The sequence below is a fragment of the Siphateles boraxobius genome, unplaced genomic scaffold, assembly GCF_051911475.1.
Source record: "Siphateles boraxobius isolate OS27281-9 unplaced genomic scaffold, OSU_SipBor_1 19, whole genome shotgun sequence".
NCBI lineage: Eukaryota > Metazoa > Chordata > Actinopteri > Cypriniformes > Leuciscidae > Siphateles > Siphateles boraxobius.
Genome location: NW_027508799.1, coordinates 2838504 through 2860399, shown reverse-complemented (window position 1 = coordinate 2860399; position 21896 = coordinate 2838504). Strand labels below are relative to the sequence as shown.

At 36.3% G+C, this 21896-nt stretch overlaps 3 long non-coding RNA genes across 3 annotated transcripts; 1 reads left to right on the top strand and 2 right to left on the bottom strand.

Moving 5' to 3' along the window:
* Positions 1-13510: 13510 nt before the first annotated feature.
* Positions 13511-14480, top strand: LOC143741609 (uncharacterized). Its single transcript, XR_013205168.1, has 3 exons — positions 13511-13689; positions 13774-13885; positions 13969-14480. It is a non-coding gene; the product is annotated as an uncharacterized LOC143741609 (long non-coding RNA).
* A 57-nt stretch (positions 14481-14537) lies between these two features.
* Positions 14538-14945, bottom strand: LOC143741607 (uncharacterized). Its single transcript, XR_013205165.1, has 3 exons — positions 14893-14945; positions 14650-14823; positions 14538-14575 (listed from the first exon to the last, which is right to left on the bottom strand). It is a non-coding gene; the product is annotated as an uncharacterized LOC143741607 (long non-coding RNA).
* A 77-nt stretch (positions 14946-15022) lies between these two features.
* Positions 15023-15430, bottom strand: LOC143741611 (uncharacterized). Its single transcript, XR_013205170.1, has 3 exons — positions 15317-15430; positions 15176-15225; positions 15023-15101 (listed from the first exon to the last, which is right to left on the bottom strand). It is a non-coding gene; the product is annotated as an uncharacterized LOC143741611 (long non-coding RNA).
* Positions 15431-21896: the final 6466 nt, after the last annotated feature.

Below are 21896 nucleotides of genomic sequence, written 5' to 3'. Positions count from 1 at the left end.
TTTAAATGTAAGTACATAATACTTAAAGCCGCTTAATATAAAGTGGGACCATAGTAGCAATAATAATAGCAACTAGACTTTTCATCAGGAATGAGGGGGAGGTTGTAGGACAAGGAAGAGGACAAATAATAATAATAGTAATAACAATAATACGGCTATTAATAATATGGTATTAAAAAAAGAAAAGAAAAAAAAGGCTGCCTCTGATCCCTCCTTGGTCTTATCCTGGGTGTTTGCTGGGTTTTTTTCTTTCTTCCCTTTTATTTAATTTTTTTGCTCATGATGGACGTATATCAGTGGTTTTCAACCTTTTTTGGGCCAGCGCCCCCTATCCAATATCCAGGTCCCTGACCGCCCCCCACCACCAAAACCACCAAAAAGGGCTAAATGTCTTTATTGAATGTATGCTGATTATCATTGTTATAATAATAATAATATGTATGATTCACGTCCTCATTTTCTTCTTATAATTATCATTATTATTATTAAATCTGTAACTTTAAGTATTTAAAATGTTTAAAAATGTATGTAATGAGCGAGTACATAATGAATCCATTTTCAAAACCGTGCTTTTGTCTTATTCTGAATAACTAAGGTACACCTATAATAAGTGTAAATATTGGGACTATTTTAAGGGCCGTGCCGTTTTCTCCTTGTTTCCACAAGCGCTTCCGCTCCCGTAGCATCTGTTGTTGCTATGCAACCATGACGTGATGACGAGGATCCATTGCATTCGATACAAAGGATTAATTGATTTCTAGCCCTTGCATTAACTTTACTGCTACATATATATTTATGGAGATGAGAAATAAAAACCTGCCCTGTACAGCGATCAGCTTCGATGTTGTTACTGAAAGGCCTTAGCTGATCGGTTGGTTTGTCACATGACCTGCTGTGCGCTTGCGGCATTCTGAAAAGTTTTCAACCGACGCGTTGGTTAACATTATGGTGTGTTCCCACCGAACCCGAATTTAATTATTCGCGCGAGTAGATTACATACAAAGTCAATGCAAAGACGCGAATAGACGTATCATTCGCGCCGGGCGTCGCGAATGACGCGAATTGGGCGACGCGTTTTGCCGCGAACGTCTTCCGCGCAAGTTGAAAACTTTGAACTGCGAGCGGAGGATTCGCATGACGCTTTGTTGCGCCAGCCAATCAACGAAGAGCTAATCGATACGTCCGGTCTATCACTGTTGAAGAAAATGGAGGAGATGCTAATCGTTGTCGTCTGTGGGTACCCTGAATTATATGATACTACGTCGTTACGTACAGAGACCGGGGGGGAAAAGAAATAGCTTGGAGAAAAGTAAGCGAGGAAGTTGGACTACCTGGTAAGTGATGAAAATATACACCCTTTACTTGATTCTAGCTATTTTTACATTATTAGGAACTTGTTAGCCGTAGCACTGGCATTAGCCAAAGTTAGCAGTGCCCAGGCATTCAAGGTTTCGACACCGGGATATTTCTCTGGTTTATTAGTAGTGTGTTTAACGTAGACTCACTGTATTCCGGACATCACTTCAAGCCATTAAGTTAGATTTAGATTCCTAAGTTTCCTGATTTCAAAACTTAAAAACAAAACAAAAAATAAAATAAACAACTAATTTTTACAAACTATTCCATGGATGGAATTCAGAATATATACAAAGAACGTGTTTCCATTTCATATAAACAGAAGGACTCAGAAGAAAGCGAGGGAGGCAGAGATTTAGAGGCTGCTGCTTCAAACATTGCAGAGACCAGCCCCATCTGCCCCACCTCCGCCCACAGAGGATGAGCTTTTCTTCCAAAGCCTGCTTCCTTCCTTACAACAATTGCCACCACAACAAAAACTGTTAGTGAAATTTCAGATTCATAAACTGATTTATGAATCGTCAACTGTGACACTGAATCTGGAGCCAGTATAAGATTGGTACCAATCCTTTAAGTTGCACATACAGTTTATCATTTTTGTTTATTTAATATTATCAAATATGCTCACAAATGAGTTTTTAAAGTGTTAATGTATTAAAGCAATTTGTTTGAGAATGAACTGTTTGTTTGTGTGTTTTTTCCCCCCCAAAATGTAAAGGTAACAAAATGTGCCTTTCTACATGTCATGACTCTAGAACAGTCTGGGGTATGTTGGAGTAATTTATTTATTAATATTAAATCAGGGGATTTATTAACATTTATTAATATTCGAGGGGGGTCCCGACACACAGCTTAACATATAAAAAACAAAAGAATACATAAAAAAATTAATACAAATTAGCAATATATCAAAACAGTGTTATAGTGCTTGTGCACTAGACTAGACAGCATCTTGCCATGCGACAGTTCCCTCTGCAGAGAAGTAGGATGTGAAGGCCTCCCTGACCCTGACGGCCTCTCTAGCAGAATTGTTTGCAGAAAGTCTTCCCAGACCTGGCAGTGGCTCCACCTCACCAACTGGGATGATCATCCTCACCGCAGGTGTCTGGGATGTCTTCCGCAAAAAGTTATGGAGAACACAGGTGGCTTTGACGCACCTCTCAGCAACATCATGGTGGACCTCAATGGCACGCCTGTACATCCTCCACTGGGATGAAAGGATCCCAAAGGCATTTTCAACGACCAATCTAGCCCGGGACAGACGGTAGTTGTAGACTCTATGCTCCTTTGGAAGGATACGCCCGGGGAAGGGTCTCATGAGGTTTCTCCGTAGTGGAAAAGCCTCATCAGCGACAAATACATGTGGCTGGGGTCCTCGGTGGTCAGCTTCTGGTAGTGGCAGGACAGCAGGGAGGTGGAGGGTACCTGACTGTAGTGCTTTACCAAAAGCGGAGTTGGCAAGAATTCCTCCATCGCTGGTTCTCCCGTAGCCCCCGACATCAATTACCCTGAAACAATATTGGGCATCCACAACTGCCAAGAGAACTAAAGAGAATGTTCCCTTGTAATTAAAAAACTGGGATCCTGAGTTAGGAGGTGCTTTCAGGACAACATGTTTCCCATCAAGAGCGCCACAGCAGAGAGGAAAATTCCACCTCTCTTCAAACTTCACTGCGATTGACCTCCACTCATCAGTGGTGCGGACAGGCATGAAATCTTCTACAAGGCAGTCCCAAATTGCAGCGGCAACATCAGGGACAATCATGGACACTGTAGAGACCCCAACACGGAAGCTGTTGGCAATTGTCCTGAAGGAGTCACCTGTGGCAAGGTATCTGCAGCATAGAAAACATTTAAAGTCACTTGTGGTGTAGATTTTTTTTTGGGGGGTTATTAATTAGTGTTTATTGCTATTTGTAATGGCGTTACCCTAATGATTTTTTTCACTATAATGTATTTAAAATAGGCTACATTTATGTGCCTTTACAATAAATGTATTTTAAATAGATGTTGCTATATATTTTACTAGGTATATTGAGCAGCTACAGATCCAAACTCCATTCAGAAAATCAGCATTGTAAACATCTTTTCCCCCTTATCATTTTATGGACAGGCCTGACAAAACAGACGTAGGCCTAGTCTATACAAATCAACATAATTTATTTGTTTCGGCATGTTTTTCATACATTTATTGTAATTAAATCACAGCAAAAACGTTATTTTATGAAACTGCCCCTGACCTGAGACAGATGGAAAGGCGCTCCGCAGCTGAGACGGATCGCCTGTAGTTGGTGTCCATCCGAGAAATCCTGTCAGCGACCCTAGCTAGCAGGTTATCAAACTGGGCACCCGTCATTCTCAAATAGCGCTGGAAGCGGCTGTCATCCAGGCGCAGTTCCTGGAGAAGACGGTGAAATTCACTGAGTTGGGTGCGCCTCTGGATGGTGCTGTGAACCCAGACATGTCGGCGTTTGGCTTTCCTCTGTATTTGGGACTTCCACAACAAGTACAGAGCAGCAATATCTTTTATTTCAGACATGACGGAAACGTATGCCAGAAAGAAATTGTGTTGTTGTTTTTTTATTCGCGAGTGACGCGGACGTGCGAATGGTTTCAATGTTCAAGCGTCTAACTAGACGCGATAGACGCGTATTTGACGCTCTATTCGCGTTCGGTGTGAACACACCATTAGGGTGACCAGACGTCTCATTTTTCCCGGGGCAGTCCCGTACTTATTCTTTCATAATAAGTCGGGACAGTCCCGACTTATAATGAAAAAATCCCGTTTTGTCCCGTATTTCATCGGTAATATGTATTTTTCTATATATTATAGTTTTCGAAAGGCTACGTGAATATGTAGGCTATATTATGTTCAAACCGCACGAGCACGGCGGAGAGGGAGAGAGCGAGAGCGAGAGAGACTTTGCGTGTGGGTGCTAGTGTGCCTCATGAAGTCCATGCAAGACGCATGCGTCTTAACAACAACAAACAAAAAAGAACAAAGCAATTCGTCAAATGTCAGTCATAATACAAGTTAGACAACAATAATAGGCCTACATGGCTAAGATTATCACAAATAAACAAGATTTTGACGCATATCCATGTTTGTGCGGAGTGTGGAGCGCGCTTAGTGCATGGCACGGACGCGCGGGCGTGAACACGTGCATTTTCCTATCAACAGTGGAAACAACTTAAAATACTATAATAATTTCTGGTCATACAGAAAAGAAATAATAATACATATTCGCAACAACTTTTATTAAAACTCACAATAACAAGAAAATGTTGTGCTTTTGTAAAATAAATAAAACAATCAGGCGCACTTTCATGATCTCCTTGAACTGGAGCGTGTCTCATAAATGAACTGAAACAAAATATATCCTACCTATATAAAGCTTGAAATGTCCACTTTTAAACGAACATATTCGAATCGAAAGCAAATACCCTCTGATCATGTAATCCGTATGAAAGGTGCATTTCTCTCTAAAGGCGCATCTGCTTTACAGCGGAGATGGAGATATGTTTGCAGCAGACACTGATTTATAAATTATAATTTATTAACTAGAAAAAAAAGTTTGATGAGACAAACTTTAAGTTGGCTTGAGAAAGCCGGACCAGAGAGTTTGAATAAGTTTAAAATAGTTTGAAGTTTAAAGTAGTTTGAAGTTTGATAGTTGGATTAGTCAGAAAGAAAGAATAGTTAGAAAGAAAGAAAATGATTGGTTAGAAAGATAGATGAATAATATATAGATAGAAAGATTAGTTTCAATGAATAGATTAGAAAGAAAGATTAGTTAGAAAGATAGATAGAAAGAAAGAAAGATTAGTTAGAAAGAAAGATTAGTTAGAAAGATAGATAGAAAGAAAGATTAGTTAGAAAGAAAGATAGAAAGAAAGATTAGTTAGAAAGACAGAAAGATCGATTTGAAAGAAAGATCAGTAAGAAAGAAAGAAAGAAAGATAGAGTAGTTAAGAAAGAAAGATAGATTAGTTAGGAAAAAAAGATAGATTAGTTAGATAGAAAGAAAAATAGATTAGTTAGAAAGAAAGAAAGGATTAGTTAGAAAGAAAGAAAGAAAGGATTAGTTAGAAAGAAAGATGGATTTGTTAGAAAGAAAGAAAGAAAGGATTAGTTAGAAAGAAAGAAAGAAAGATAGATAGATTAGTTAGAAAGAAAGAAATATTAGTTAGAAAGAAAGAAAGATTAGTTAGAAAGAAAGAAAGAAAGATTAGTTAGAAAGAAAGAAAGATTAGTTAGAAAGAAAGAAAGATAGAATATTTAGAAAGACAGAAAGATTAGTTAGAAAGAAAGATGGATTTGTTAGAAAGAAAGATGCATTAGTTAGAAAGAAAGAAAGATGGATTAGTTAGAAAGAAAGAAAGATAGATTAGTTAGATAGAAAGAAAAATAGATTAGTTAGAAAGAAAGAAAGGATTAGTTAGAAAGAAAGAAAGAAAGGATTAGTTAGAAAGAAAGATGGATTTGTTAGAAAGAAAGAAAGAAAGGATTAGTTAGAAAGAAAGAAAGAAAGATAGATAGATTAGTTAGAAAGAAAGAAATATTAGTTAGAAAGAAAGAAAGATTAGTTAGAAAGAAAGAAAGAAAGATTAGTTAGAAAGAAAGAAAGATTAGTTAGAAAGAAAGAAAGATAGAATATTTAGAAAGACAGAAAGATTAGTTAGAAAGAAAGATGGATTTGTTAGAAAGAAAGATGCATTAGTTAGAAAGAAAGAAAGATGGATTAGTTAGAAAGAAAGAAAGATAGATTACTTAGAAAGAAAGAAAGATAGATTAGTTAGAAAGAAAGATAGATTAGTTAGAAAGAAAGATAGATTAGTTAGAAAGAAAGAAAGATTAGTTAGAAACAAAGAAAGATAGATAGATTAGTTAGAAAGAAAAAAGATGGATTAGTTAGAAAGAAAAAAGATGGATTAGTTAGAAAGAAAGATGGATTAGTTAGAAGGAAAGAAAGAAAGATGGATTAGTTAGAAAGAAAGAAAGAAAGATGGATTAGTTAGAAAGAAAGAAAGATTAGTTAGAAAAAAGAAAGAGAAAGAAAGATAGCTTAGTTAGAAAGAAAGATTAGTTAGAAAAAAGATAGATTAGTTAGAAAGAAAGATAGATTAAGTAGAAAGAAAGAAAGATTAGTTAGAAAGAAAGAGATTAGTAAGGAAGATAGATTAGTCAGAAAGAAACATTAGAGAAAGAAAGATAGCTTAGTTAGAAAGAAAGATTAGTTAGAAAGAAAGATAGATTAGTTAGAAAGAAAGATTAGTTAGAAAGAAATAAAGATAGATAGATTAGTTAGAAAGAAAGAAAGATAGATTAGTTAGAAAGAAAGAAAGATTAGTTAGAAAAAAAGAAAGAGAAAGAAAGATAGCTTAGTTAGAAAGAAAGATTAGTTAGAAAAAAGATAGATTAGTTAGAAAGAAAGATAGATTAAGTAGAAAGAAAGAAAGATTAGTTAGAAAGAAAGAGATTAGTAAGGAAGATAGATTAGTTAGAAAGAAAGAAACATTAGAGAAAGAAAGATAGCTTAGTTAGAAAGAAAGATTAGTTAGAAAGAAAGATAGATAGATTAGTTAGAAAGAAAGATTAGTCAGAAAGAAATAAAGATAGATAGATTAGTTAGAAAGAAAGAAAGATAGATTAGTTAGAAAGAAAGAAACATTAGTTAGAAAGAAAGAAAGATAGATTATTTAGAAAGAAAGATTAGTTAGAAAGAAATAAAGATAGATAGATTAGTTAGAAAAAAAGATAGATTAGTTAGAAAGAAAGAAAGATATATTAGTTAGAAAGAAAGATAGATTAGTTAGAAAGAAAGATAGATAGAATAGTTAGAAATAAAGAGATAGATTAGTTAGAAAGATAGATAGATTTGTTAGAAAGAAAGAAAGATAGATTAGTTAGAAAGAAAGAAAGATAGATTAGTTAGAAAGAAAGAAATATAGATTAGTTAGAAAGAAAGAAAGATAGATTAGTTAGAAAGAAAGAAAGATTAGTTAGAAACAAAGAAAGATAGATAGATTTGTTAGAATGAAAGAAAGACAGATTAGTTAGAAAGAAAGATGGATTTGTAAGAAAAAAAGAAAGATTAGTTAGAAAGAAAGATGGATTAGTTAGAAAGAAAGATGGATTAGTTAGAAAGAAAGAAAGAAAGATGGATTAGTTAGAAAAAAGAAAGATTAGTTAGAAAGAAAGGAAGATAGATAAGTTAGAAAGTAAGAAAGATAGATTAGTTAGAAAGAAAGAGAAAGAAAGATAGATTAGTTAGAAAGAAAGATAGATAGATAGATTAGTTAGAAAGAAAGATAGATTAAGTAGAAAAAAATAAAGAAAGATTAGTTAGAAAGAAAGAAATAAAGAATAGTTAGAAAGAAAGAAAACAATTGGTTAGAAAGATAGATAAATAATAGATAGATAGAAAGATTAGTTTCAATGAAAGAAAGATTTGTTAGAAAGAAAAAGATTAGTTAGAAAGAAAGAAAGATAGATTAGAAAGAAAGATTAGTTAGAAAGATAGATAGAAAGCAAGATTAGTTAGAAAGACAGAAAGATCGATTTGAAAGAAAGATCAGAAAGAAAGAAAGAAAGAAAGAAAGATAGAGTAGTTAAGAAAGAAAGATAGATTAGTTAGAAAGATTAGTTAGAAAGAAAGATAGATAGAAAGAAAGATTAGTTAGAAAGACAGAAAGATCGATTTGAAAGAAAGATCAGAAAGAAAGAAAGATAGAGTAGTTAAGAAAGAAAGATAGATTAGTTAGAAAGAAAGAAAAATAGATTAGTATGAAAGACAGAAAAATTGATTAGTTAGAAAGAAAAAAGATAGATTAGTTAGAAAGAAAGAAAGATAGATTAGCTAGATAGAAAGAAAAATAGTTTAGTTAGAAAGAAAGAAAGGATTAGTTAGAAAGAAAGAAGGAAAGGATTAGTTAGAAAGAAAGATGGATTTGTTAGAAAGAAAGAAAGGATTAGTTAGAAAGAAAGAAAGGATTATTTAGAAAGAAAGATGGATTTGTTAGAAAGAAAGATAGATAGATAGATTAGTTAGAAAGATAGATAGATAGATAGATTAGTTAGAAAGAAAGAAAGATAGATAGATTAGTTAGAAAGAAAGAAAGATTAGTTAGAAAGAAAGAAAGATAGATTAGTTAGAAAGAAAGATAGATAGATTAGTTAGAAAGAAAGATTAGTAAGAAAGAAATAAAGATAGATAGATTAGTTAAAAAGAAAAAATATAGATTAGTTAGAAAGAAAAAAGATAGATTAGTTAGAAAGAAAGATTAATTAGAAAGAAAGAAAGATAGATTAGTTAGAAAGAAAGATAGATTAGTTAGAATGAAAGAAAGACAGATTAGTTAGAAAGAAAGAAAGATAGATTTGTTAGAATGAAAGAAAGATAGATTAGTGAGAAAGAAAGAAAGACAGATTTGTTAGAAAGAAAGAAAGAGATTAGTTAGAAACAAAAAAGATAGATTAGTTAGAAAGAAAGATAGATAGATTAGTTAGAAAAGAAAGATAGATTAGTTAGAAAGAAATAAAGATAGATTAGTTAGAAAGAAAGAAAGATAGATAGATTAGTTAGAAAGATAGATAGATAGATTAGTTAGAAAGAACGATAGATTAGTTAGAAAGAAAGAACGATAGATTAGTTAGAAAGAAAGAAAGATAGATTAGTTAGAAAGAAAGAAAGATTAGTTAGAAACAAAGAAAGATAGATAAATTAGTTAGAAAGAAAGAAAGATTAGTTAGAAAGAAAGATGGATTTGTTAGAAAAAAAGAAAGATTAGTTAGAAAGAAAGAAAGATGGATTAGTTAGAAAAAAAGATGGATTAGCTAGAAACAAAGAAAGAAAGAAAGAAAGAAAGAAAGATGGATTAGTTAGAAAAAAGATAGATTAGTTAGAAAGAAAGAACGATAGATTAGTTAGAAAGAAAGAAAGATAGATTAGTTAGAAAGAAAGAAAGATTAGTTAGAAACAAAGAAAGATAGATAGATTAGTTAGAAAGAAAGAAAGATTAGTTAGAAAGAAAGATGGATTTGTTAGAAAAAAAAAGATTAGTTAGAAAGAAAGAAAGATGGATTAGTTAGAAAGAAAGATGGATTAGTTAGAAAGAAAGAAAGATGGATTAGTTAGAAAAAAATAAAGATTAGTTAGAAAGAAAGAAAGATTAGTTAGAAAAAAAGGAAGATAGATAAGTTAGAAAGAAAGAAAGAAAGAGAAAGAAAGATAGATTAGTTAGAAAGAAGGAAAGAGAAAGAAAGATAGATTAGTTAGAAAGAAAGATAGATAGATTAGTTAGAAAGAAAGATAGATTAAGTAGAAGGAAAGAAAGATTAGTTAGAAAGAAAGAAAGAAAGAAAGAATAGTTAGAAAGAAAGAAAACGATTGGTTAAAAAGATAGATAAATAATAGATAGATAGAAAGATTAGTTTCAATGAAAGAAAGATTTGTTAGAAAGAAAGATTAGTTAGAAAGAAAGATAGATTAGAAAGAAAGATTAGTTAGAAAGATAGATAGAAAGAAAGATTAGTTAGAAAGACAGAAAGATCGATTTGAAAGAAAGATCAGTAAGAAAGAAAGAAAGATAGAGTAGTTAAGAAAGAAAGATAGATTAGTTAGAAAGATTAGTTAGAAAGAAAAAAGATAGATTAGTTAGAAAGAAAGAAAGAAAGATAGATTAGTTAGATAGAAAGAAAAATAGATTAGTTAGAAAGAAAGATGGATTTGTTAGAAAGAAAGAAAGAAAGAAAGAAAGAAAGAAAGAAAGGATTAGTTAGAATGAAAAATGATTATTTAGAAAGAAAGATGGATTTGTTAGAAAGATAGATAGATAGATAGATAGATAGATAGATAGATTAGTTAGAAAGAAAGATAGATAGATTAGTTAGAAAGAAAGAAATATTAGTTAGAAAGAAAGAAAGATTAGTTAGAAAGAAAGAAAGATAGATTAGTTAGAAAGATAGATAGATTAGTTAGAAAGAAAGAAAGATTAGTTAGAAAGAAAGATTAGTAAGAAAGAAATAAAGAAAGATAGATTAGTTAAAAAGAAAAAAGATAGATTAGTTAGAAAGAAAAAAGATAGATTAGTTAAAAAGAAAAAAGATAGATTAGTTAGAAAGAAAGATTAATTAGAAAGATAGATTAGTTAGAAAGAAAGATAGATTAGTTAGAAAGAAAGAAAGAAAGATAGAAACATTAGTTAGAAAGAAAGATAGATAGATTAGTTAGAAAGAAAGATTAGTTAGATAGAAAGAAAGAAAGATAGAATAGTTAGAAAGAAAGATGGATTAGTTAGAAAGAAAGAAAGAATGATGGATTAGTTAGAAAGAAAGAAAGAAAGAAAGATAGAAAGATTAGTTAGAAAGAAAGATAGATAGATTAGTTAGAAAGAAAGATTAGTTAGATAGAAAGAAAGAAAGATAGAATAGTTAGAAAGAAAGATGGATTAGTTAGAAAGAAAGAAAGAATGATGGATTAGTTAGAAAGAAAGAAAGAAAGAAAGATAGAAAGATTAGTTAGAAAGAAAGATAGATAGATTAGTTAGAAAGAAAGATTAGTTAGATAGAAAGAAAGAAAGATAGAATAGTTAGAAAGAAAGATGGATTAGTTAGAAAGAAAGAAAGAATGATGGATTAGTTAGAAAGAAAGAAAGAATGATGGATTAGTTAGAAAGAAAGATTAGTTAGAAAGAAAGAAAGAGAAAGAATGATGGATTAGTTAGAAAGAAAGATTAGTTAGAAAGAAAGAAAGAGAAAGAAAGATAGATTAGTTAGAAAGAAAGATAGATAGATTAAGTAGAAAGAAAGAAAGATTAGTTAGGAGCAGGCTAATAACCAGGCTAAGATTAATCCTAGTGATTTATCGGCTAGTTCCTCCCTAAATCCTACTAGATATTAATGTTTTAGTAACTTCCTGGACCTGCGTTAAAATACTAGATATACTATCATTCATCTAAGTATGCATACTGCTATTTTAGTTATTATTGAAAACTGCTGTTCATTTCACTGTCAGAGGTTTGATGAATATATATATTATTCAAGATTTAAAGTGTTTATTGACATACACCTGCAGTGAGGAAAGCAGATTTTCCTGAGCAATTATAACTTTGCTGTCCACAATAAATGCCAACACAATGCAAAAGAACATAGACTATGTATATCTATGCAAGTATAGAGTAGAAATGTACAGTTGATTGAGAAAAAATATCAATATATTATAGTCTATTTTATTGCAGTTGATGAGATAATAAGAAATGGCTCATTAAGTTGTAAATGTGGTTTCAATTAAGTCTGTAACGAGGTCAATATATAGTATATATAGACTAAAGATTTGTTTTTCCTATTCACAATGGCTTGCCCTTTGTTGGATGATGTAGTTGATGAGGAAGTTTTAATACTCAGACGAGCATTCAGGCATGAAAGAGTCTTCCGAGATAGGGCAGACCCATTGGCCTTTTCAGATGAATATCTGACTGAGAGGTACAGATTCTCAGGTGATGGCATCAGATATTTGTGTAGGCTGCTGGGTCCAAACATACAGCACAGGACAGCACGGAGCCATGCTCTCACTGTCCCACAGATGGTCTGCGTAGCACTGCGATTCTTTGCAAGTGGCATGTTTCTGTATTCTGTCGGTGATGCAGAAAACCTCAATAAAGCCACTATTTGCCGCACAATAAGAAATATAAGTCTGGGATTGAAATCTCTTGTGCACATATTTATCAGCTTCCCTGGGTCACAGAAGATTCATCCACATCAAGGAGGAGTTCTACAAGATTGCAGCATTCGCGTAGCTACGGGTGGGCCTGGATGAGCCTGGGCCCACCCACATGTCAGTCAGGCCCATCCAGTCAGTGGCCTCACAAAGTAGCCGGAGGTAAGTCTGTTGCGATTATCACAATTCTTTACCTATAAAACTAAATCTCAAAGTTTCTTGATTCTTGTTTGGTTGTCATGGTGATGACGAAATGCCCACGTAGCTCATTTCGCAGTCAGATTGCGAACAGGACACCCCCCCTCCCCCTTCACAACGACGAGCATATTTCACAGAGGGACATTGAAGTTTAGCTAAGTATAAACTAAAATGAAACAGAGCAATTTACCAAGCAACTTACTTGCTCTCATTTGAAAGAGAATTGACTGAATCGTTGGACTTGTAGGATTACAAATTTATTTAAATGTTTAATTTAGATTTCCAATACAATAGTATTTTATATTGAGAAAGTTTAGAAATGATGAGACCAGGAAATCTCTGCAAACGGTAGTGGTTCCCAGCGGGATATTCCTGACTGTCCCATCTCAGTACGAGAAGGCTAGGGTTTTCCTGTTCTCGTTGTTTACCGGGTGAAGAGTCATGCTGAGCAAGTTTGAACACCTGTTATTTTATTACTGAGACCATTTGTCTCATCTCAGTACGAGAAGTCTGTCTTTCCTGTTCTCGTGTCTCATGCTGAGCAGGTTCCACAATCTGTATACCTTATTTACATTTGCTTTGTTTTCAGAGAAGTCTCCACCTATATGCAATCCCTCCCCCTTGAAATGTATATAAACTACAATGTAAAGTTCCCTTAGTTAGACTTGATTGAGATGACTACAGCGACGAAATAAAGAACTTATACCTCAACAATCTCCTGGTCTGCAACTCTATCTTTTCTACACTTGAGAAGAAGTTCACAACAGACTATAACGAAATCATTGCACTGTTCAACTCTAAGCCCTGTCGTCTCCTGTTATAAGCTGGTCATCAAAAGTAAACCAATCTACGTTTACTATGTAGTTGCCTAGTCAATCTTATTTGACGTGGTTTATGTGGCCGCTGAGCCAGACTATGACCAAGCATTGTTTTTACACACTGTCCACTACTGTCCTGTTGATTTGATGATGGTGTTGTTTTGCATCTGTCAGATGCGCGTGTGTGTGTAGTGTGCCCGCGCACAGTGGAAATGCTGTTTTTATCGTTTTGTTCTTAACATTGCTTATGATGACATACATGCTTGTGCTCTGATTAAACTGTGGTGTATTCAAGCAGGTGTAGTTGTGTTGGCCTATTTTGGTCACACAGATGCATTTTAGGCTGTGCCCACCTGCTTTTCTCTGGGCCCACCTACATTGTGATTCCTGGCTACGCTAGTGGATTGCAGGTAACACGAACAACAGATTACTACAACATCTTACATTAGCACAGTCTATGACACTCATTATTTTGTGTTACAGCTTTTCCTAATGTAATTGGTACAGTGGATTGCACCCATATTCGTATCCAACGCCCCTCAGGGGCACATGAGGGAGATTATGTTAACAGGAAATCCTTCCACAGTGTCAATGTTCAGGTAAGAATGAGTTATGCTTACTGTTAGCTACATAATTATTCTGTCCATTAAATGACCTTAATAGGCTATAATATATATTTACAGATGATCTGTGATGCTGACTGCCTTATCACAAATTTAGAGGCAAAGTGGCCTGGCTCAGTCCATGATTCCAGAATCTTTTGGGCCAGTAGAATTTACCAGAGACTCTCTCTAGGTAAGCCACCCCATTTTATTTTTTTAAGCACCTTAAACATCAAGAGTACAGTACTTGTAAGAATTATGTTTTGTATTTCATAGGTGAGTTCTCTGGTGTGCTCCTGGGGGACAAAGGCTATGCTTGTGAGACATTTCTGATGACTCCTATTACAGACGCCCAAACCCCAGCACAGCAAGCTTACAACCATGCCAAAACCAGGGCTCGAATTGAAATGACCTTCGGCCTCCTGAAATCACGATTTCAGTGCTTGAACCACCTGAGGGTCTCCCCAGACAGAGCATGTGACATGACTGTTGCCTTCACAGTGCTGCACAATATTGTCTGCCTAAGAAAAGAAAGGGCTCCCAGAGTTGCTTTGGATGTTGATTGGGACAATGCTGCCATATTCCCAGATAACAGAAATGGTAGACTTGTTAGAGAACAATACATTGCAAATTATTTCAGTTAATTTAGTTTTGATTTACCCCATCCCTTAATAAAGGATAATGTATAGGCTATATAACATTCGTGTGTACATGCATTTTATTTGGCATCAGTAGCACACACTGTGGTTATCTTCCCAAATTCTAGTTCCACTTCACTGGACCAATAACTATAAAGTGTACTTGACATTCATAAAAAGTTACAAGACCACGATGGTTTTGGAATATTTTTCTTATTTTGCTTTTATCACTTGTCAGCTTGGAGCTTTGGAGAGAGAAAAAAAAGATGATTAATACATTGTTACAGTCATGTTTACAGTATAAACTGAAGTCACTTACTTATCTTTCTAGTTTCTGTATTTCCAGTTCTAGTTTCCTTAGTGTCTTGCGTTTAATTTGCATCTCAAGGTCCATGTCCTGCAGCTTTCTTTTGTTCACATCAATCTTGACTTCTGTCAGCTCGATCTGTCTCTTTAGATGCGTTGTGTAGAGATATCTGACAGTTTGTGAATTCTGTGAACACCTTTTAGTTAGCATAACAGAATTTTTGCGTAATGTAAATTTACTTTAGGCAATACTCACTATGTTACCAGGCTGCTTATCAGGCTGCCCAATGTCAGGATCATGTAAAAAATGATATTTTCTATTAGTACCACTTCCCTGACTTATCTATTATGAACTTATAAAAAAATGTGTCTATTTTCACAAAGTACCTCGAGCCTTCTGGAGTCCAACGACACGGTCTCATCATCGGCAGAAGTGCACTCCAATGCTGTAGATGTGGCTTCCCTCTGCCATATTCAATACTTGTATTAATATTTTTGACAGGACATGCAAAGACTATCATTTAATAAAGAGTACTCACCGGTGAATCATAGTCTGGTGGCTCCAAAAGTGTAAGGGTGCTACCAGCCACTGTAAGGCAAGGCAAAGTCACACAGTCCACATAACAAAATATATATAGATTTCAATATTTTCCATGTGCTGTAGTATGGCAATAATGTACTTTGTATGAAGAGGCCAGTATCGCTTGCTGGGCCAGAGTCAGTGGATGTCCCTCCCTGGATCCCTTCAATCACTGGCTTCCCTTTATTTAAGTCCAGGGCCAGCTCCTCTGCTGTGGTGAACTCTTAGGTTGGAGACTGAATCTGAATCTTACACTGCAAAATGATAACTTACAAAGGATTAAATTCATCACAATTATGGATATTTGCTGCGGGGCGAGAGCTTCGATAACCTCTCTCTTTTTTGACCATACATGTGTTTGCATCCCTGAATATAGGCGCCAAATTTGAATAGCTTACAAACGCTCATTTGATTTCAAATGATGAACAAAGAAGACAACAGAACTGAACCGAAGAAAAAACGACAAAGGTGTCGAGTAATTAATTATGGTCATTAGTGTGAGCCCTGAGCTTGGTGACTGGCAGCCAACTTTTTAACATCAGGACACAAGGATGTCAGCTTGAGCCGTAGTGCGCCTGAGGTAACCAAATCGAGACGGCTGCGGTACTTCGTCTGCATGTGCAAAGTTTGACTGAACCCCTGCTCGACAAGGTATGACGTCGGAAAAGCAAGGAGCAGAAGACGAATCCTCTTCCACAAAAGAGGGAAACGCCCACATGCATGGCCCACATGACACGCCAGCCACAGGCCCGAAAGGTTGCCTTGGCCTCCTCATCATTTTGGAGGTAGATGAGAGTTTCTTGAATTTCGGCCTCACTCCTGGACACATCATCAACTTGAAATGGCTCCATCAACCACTCAGGGACATCCAAATGGTCGAGGTCCCTGAAACGGATCTCCATGTCCGCCTTCACTGCCCTCAAGTGATCGGTGTAACGCAGCAGGTGGTTATCAGGTGTAACCACCTGAATGTAAGTACAGAAAGGCAGTTAACGTTATTGAGTTTATTTTTAGGCTGCCTTTGAAAATTAAAATATACCTACTGCTACTACTACTACTACTACTACTAATAATAATAATAGGCTACCTTGGCCAGCTGAGGGAAATTATTGAATCGACGGATGCTCAAATTTTGTTTGTATAGCTCCAGCTTGGCGAGGAAACTGCAGATGGTGGCCTTTGAATGGACTAGTGTCACAGCATCTCCCTGGAGCTTGAGTGACACTTCATTCATCTTCCCAAAGAAATCTGCCAGGTAAAAGATGTCACCGCGAAAGGACCACAGCGTGTCCCTTGGAGCTGCGTCGGCACCGGCAAGAAAATCCAGGGCACTTGTGAACAACTTATACAGCCTAGCCAGACAGTTGCCCTTGGACAGCCAGCGTACCTCGGTGTGGAGCAGCAAGTGCTGAAACGCTTCATCGTTCTCCTCGCACAGCTGCCTGAAGATCTGTTGGTTCAGAGCATGGGCCTTAATTTTGTTTATGGCCCTGACAGCGATGTTCAGAGACTGGTGGAGAGAAGGACTTAAATTTTTGGCCACTAAATTGTGACAGTGCAACATGCAGTGCACTGTTAACATCTGCGGCACACGCTCCTTTAACAAAGTTCTGATGCCACAGTACCTGCCAACCATAGTGGGAGCTCCATCTGTGGCACAGGCGAGGATGTTGGCGATCGGAATGCAGTTCTCCAGCAGGTAGTCACTAAGGGCCCTGAAGATCGTCTCCCCTCGTGTGTCAGTGGAGAGATATTTGGCAAACAAAACGGCCCCGGCCACATCTCTCTGACATATAACGCACATATGCCATCAGCAGAACACTATTGTCTATGGTCGTGGTTTCATCCAGCTGGATACTGAATGGATTTTCACGCAGTGTGGCACACAACTGCTGCTCAGTATCCAGCGCCATCTCCTTTATTCTCTGAGCCACACTGTCATTGCTGAGCGGGATGGCCTGCATCAATGGCGATGGGTCTCTCTCCATGATGGTGGAGATGGCCTCTTTCTCCCCCACTGTAAATGGCAACCCGGACTTCGCTATCAGGAGAGAGATGTTATAGGAGGCCACTAACCCACTGTCTGTCTGGTTCACCTTCCTAGCGAACATCTTGGAGATGGACTGTTTGGAAAGTTGCTCCTTGATGTTCTGGAAATATGCAGCTTCCTTGATTGCCTTATCGGGGTGAATTTTAGTAAGGTGCTCCTTTAGACGGGGGGTTTCATTGCCTCGTTAGAAAAAACCTGCTGGCAAAAGCAGGCACATCGGGAGCTGGATGTTCGTGGGTGAGGGAATAAATCCATATTTAATATACTCAACACTATACTGTCTGCACTTCTTGTTTTCCGCCATGATGTTTAAATGTGTTTTGATATCAAAATTGTTTTAGCCTACGTGATTGTGCTTGTGTACATTTTGATTGGACACATTAATCTTGAACCGCGAAGCTTGTGTACATTTTGGTTGGACACATTCTTTCTACCACTCTGCCGGCTGCGGCATTTGTTCTTAAGCGTTGCTATGGAGATCATTTGCCGGTAACTAGCCGGACAAGTCTGAGTGGGCTACTAGCAACATTTAAAAATTAATTCATTAATTTGCACAGACATAATTTTATTTTACTTTCAAACATGTTTTGCACTGTATGACTTAACAATATTTTGTTTGCCTTGTACTTCTCTGCCATTGCCTGAAATAAATGAATAATGAATGAACATGGACGGCCATGTTTGAATGTAAAATAAAATGATGTCAGTGCAAATTAATGAATTAATATTCGGAAGCAAACAAATGTGGGTGGGTCATCCTCCAGATTTTTTTTTAGTGGAGTAACTTGGATTAGGGGTGTTCCCGAAGACAAATACCTTTTCTAAAATCTCTATGCAATAATGAGTGAAGTGAATGAGTGAGAGTAAAAATGAAACAAGCACAAATCGGTCTATGCGTGCATCTCTCAGAAATCAGAGCTTGGCAAGAGTAATATATACTTAAATAGGCTACTACATCATAAAACGATACGATATATCATATATTGTTGTATGTATATTTAAATGATTTAAGCCTTGTACAATATGATAGGCTACTCGAATGAATGGAATAAGCACAGCACGGTCACAAATCAAACAGCGCGTTAATTGTCGTCTCAGTGCGTCACCGTCTCAGCAACCAAACCAGCTCTAATAGCCAATAATAATAAACTAAGATTCATACATATTAATTAATTACTATGTAGGGTATTAGCGCAGAATCATGAATTCATTATTTCTGAACACAATAAACACATTCACAAAGGGTTTCTTAAGCCCCAGCCTATGACTCTTCCAAGTCTAAATCTTCCATTAGCGCCAGCCAGTCTGGAGGGTAGATTAGTTATTGACACCTTTACAGCGTAGAGTCCCCACAGAGATCCTCGCGCGACCCCGGGTTGTTCGCGAGCCAACTTCAAGGAAGACCGTTATCTCCAAGCAATATATACATAAAGCCACTTGAGAAATGTATAAACATGTATCTAATTTTCACATCTCATGATTTTCCTTCGGATGTTGTTTTGGCCTTTGTTTTCTTGTAAACTCTAATAGGTTAATGTTTTAGACTTTGCATACAAATATGTGAACCATATTTGGTCTCTATAAATTCCAATCTTCGTTACCCATTTGTTAATTTACATTACATTTTGTTAACTTTGTGACACATGGGTATTATAAGAATCTTGAAGATTCTTTCTCTTAAACACCCAATGAAATTACAGATTCAAATGTGCTGTCTGAACACAGAGTCATAAAATCTCCCTCCAAAGGAAAGACTTCGGATTGGCTCACATTCCCCCAGAGGGTGTGACATCTTCACCCTTTTAAATGACTGATCAAGATCATTCTCTCTCTCTTACTTCTCCTCTCGTCATCACCATGTAACTGCTCCGCGATCCCCCCTCCGGGGATCTTTTCCTTTGTTTAAGTTTTATTTTTTTCTTTCTACTTTGTTCATTTCCTCAGACGAGGAAATGAACTTAGCCTGAATCGTTTCTTCGGTAATTTACGTCAAAGATCGTTAAACCTACGTTTGAAAGTGCGCGCTCCGTACCCATCCGCAGGCCACGTGACTCTCCCACGGAACACATCCACATGCCTTCAAAGCAGCCACACAATGAGCGACTGAGCAAGTATATATTCGTATAGAGCTTTAAGAGCATTAAGATGTGTTTTCCCGTGTTGTCTCTCAAAGGTTTTAAGGTCTGTAATTTGCCACTGATCCTTCCAGATTCTCTCTCTCTCATTCTCTCTTTTTATTGATGCTTTATCTTTCATTGTGTCATTGCCATTACTGTGTTTGTAAAAACATTTATTGTTTGTTATAACTGGTATACGTAACTTTGCCTTTATTAAATGCATTATATTAATTTATTGATTCTGTCTCTATGCTCATATACAAGTCCCTTTAATGTATACGATCCAAAGCTACAAGCTTTAAAATTGTAGAATACTTTAAATAGTATTGTTGCAAAACAGGAAAGCTATCTTTCACGGCCGGAAAAATCGTCTTTTCCTGCGAGTCCCTTAAAGGTGCAGTGTGTGATTTTTAGCCACATCTAGCGGTTCGGCTGCGAGTTGCACTAAGGGCTCAGCCCACTGCTCACCCCTCCCTTTCAAAGAAGCTACGGTTGCTGAATCGGGACAAATATATTGTCGTCTGAGACAGCAGAGAATAGCCAGAGTAAGCCAAGAGTGTGGAACATTGTCACTGTTTCTGTACGACAGTCCATTATAAACCACATCATGGATAAAGTTTACAAAGCCATAGTCAGGTGAGGATCAAGGGTCTTAATATATAATATAATAATAGTAATCAGCTGATTGTCTCACGAACGTAACCAGCACATTTCTCCCCACGTAGCAAACCCATAATACAGCGAGGGAGAAGAACCACATGAAACTATGCTACTATATATTTTTTCTAACAGGGTAGTAAAAGTTTAGCTGGCTATTATGAGCTGTTACTGTGGCTGAGCTGGTTAAAGCGTAAATCCTTGTTTAAACTCGATGTGTCCGCATGAGCCCAAAGGTGCGCGCGGCAAAAATGGCATGATTGTAACAGCGCATGCGCCTCCGCATTCCCTAGACACCATTTACTACACACAATAGGGTTTTTTCTCTGATTTTGAAAACTCTTCACGATCGACTTAAAATGCTTCTAAGATCGACTTGTCAACCGCGGTCGACGGATTGGTGGTTACTGTTTTACGGTCAATGACAAGAGGACTAATCAGCTGTCTCACGAACGTAACCAGTACATTTATCCCCACATAGCAAAGCCATAACACAGCGAGGGAGAAGAACTAAGTTACATGAAACAATCCAACTACATATTTTACACCACTGACAAGGGAGAAGTCACTACTCACAGTGTTTATGGCTAGCTTCTAGCTTTCTGCTGCTTCTCTTTCAAGGTAGTGACGAAACGCGCTCTGTAGCGTTGTTTGTTCGCGTTCGTCTACGGTAGAAACATGACGTCACAATATGTCGACCTTCATAGAAGGGGGTGCCCGCGGTCATTTAAATATAAATGTCTCATTCTAAGGTAATAAAAACATTACGGTTTATTAAGTAAGTTCTTTATACACCACTGAAAACATAGTTATGGATGTCAAATTGCATTTCTGTTAATAAATACTCAATTTTTACACATTGCACCTTTAAGGGTAACTTCTCTATAGGAGTTGATGAAGATCGCATGATCAGTTTGCTGGACAAATAGATTCATTCAATGACGAATTAATTCCCTTAGAACTTATCCTGGGAACCTATATATTCTGGAAATTTGTATAGGAATGTTGAATTATAATTCGATATGATTTGATTATTGATATATATAATTGATCTATTTTTGCCAATATGTGGGATGATTGATTATAAATCCGTTGTATTCAGTCGTTCATACAGATTGGCAACGTATTATCCCTTTTTGGGAGATTTAACATGTATGATTATCTGGGTCAAACCCGTATGAATAATTATTAATTGAAAAATTACTAATTTTTGAATACATATCCCCAAAGCCTGACCCAGGTTCCTTACAACTACTTGATATTTCTATTTAAACGTTTTAAACTTCGTATGATCTATATTCTAACTGTTAGAAGCTACGGTTCCCATAGTAGAAACCTGAGACTAGCGCTTGGGACAGCACATATGCAGTGGCTCGTCTGGCCTGAAAAGTAAGTGTTTGGTGGGACTTTGAATGAAGGTGGAATGGATTTGAGCAGCACCATGGAAATCAACGCTGTAGCTAAAACGCGCAATGGATTTATATTTATTGGGGCATTCCTCAAGTGGAATGGATTTGACTGACGGTGCTCTGAAAAGTGAACAGGCATATGCGCTGAATTAGAGACGGTAGAAGTGAGTTGGTTCAATATCATTGGTCTTAAAAAGTGGGTGGGTCTTGTCCCACCCATATACAATGGTTCCGACGCCCATGCTAATGAACATATTAATTCATCGTACCACCTTTGCGCCACATACCACCACCTTTCAACACATGGAGCAAACACGCCATTTATGTCTGTTTTAAAACAAGGACACGCAGTTGTGCCATTATCGATCAGCTCCCGCTTTGATAAGCGCCGCAGAGGATCAGCTGTTCTAACCTTGCTGTGCGCTTTACTCTTACTATGCGGGGATA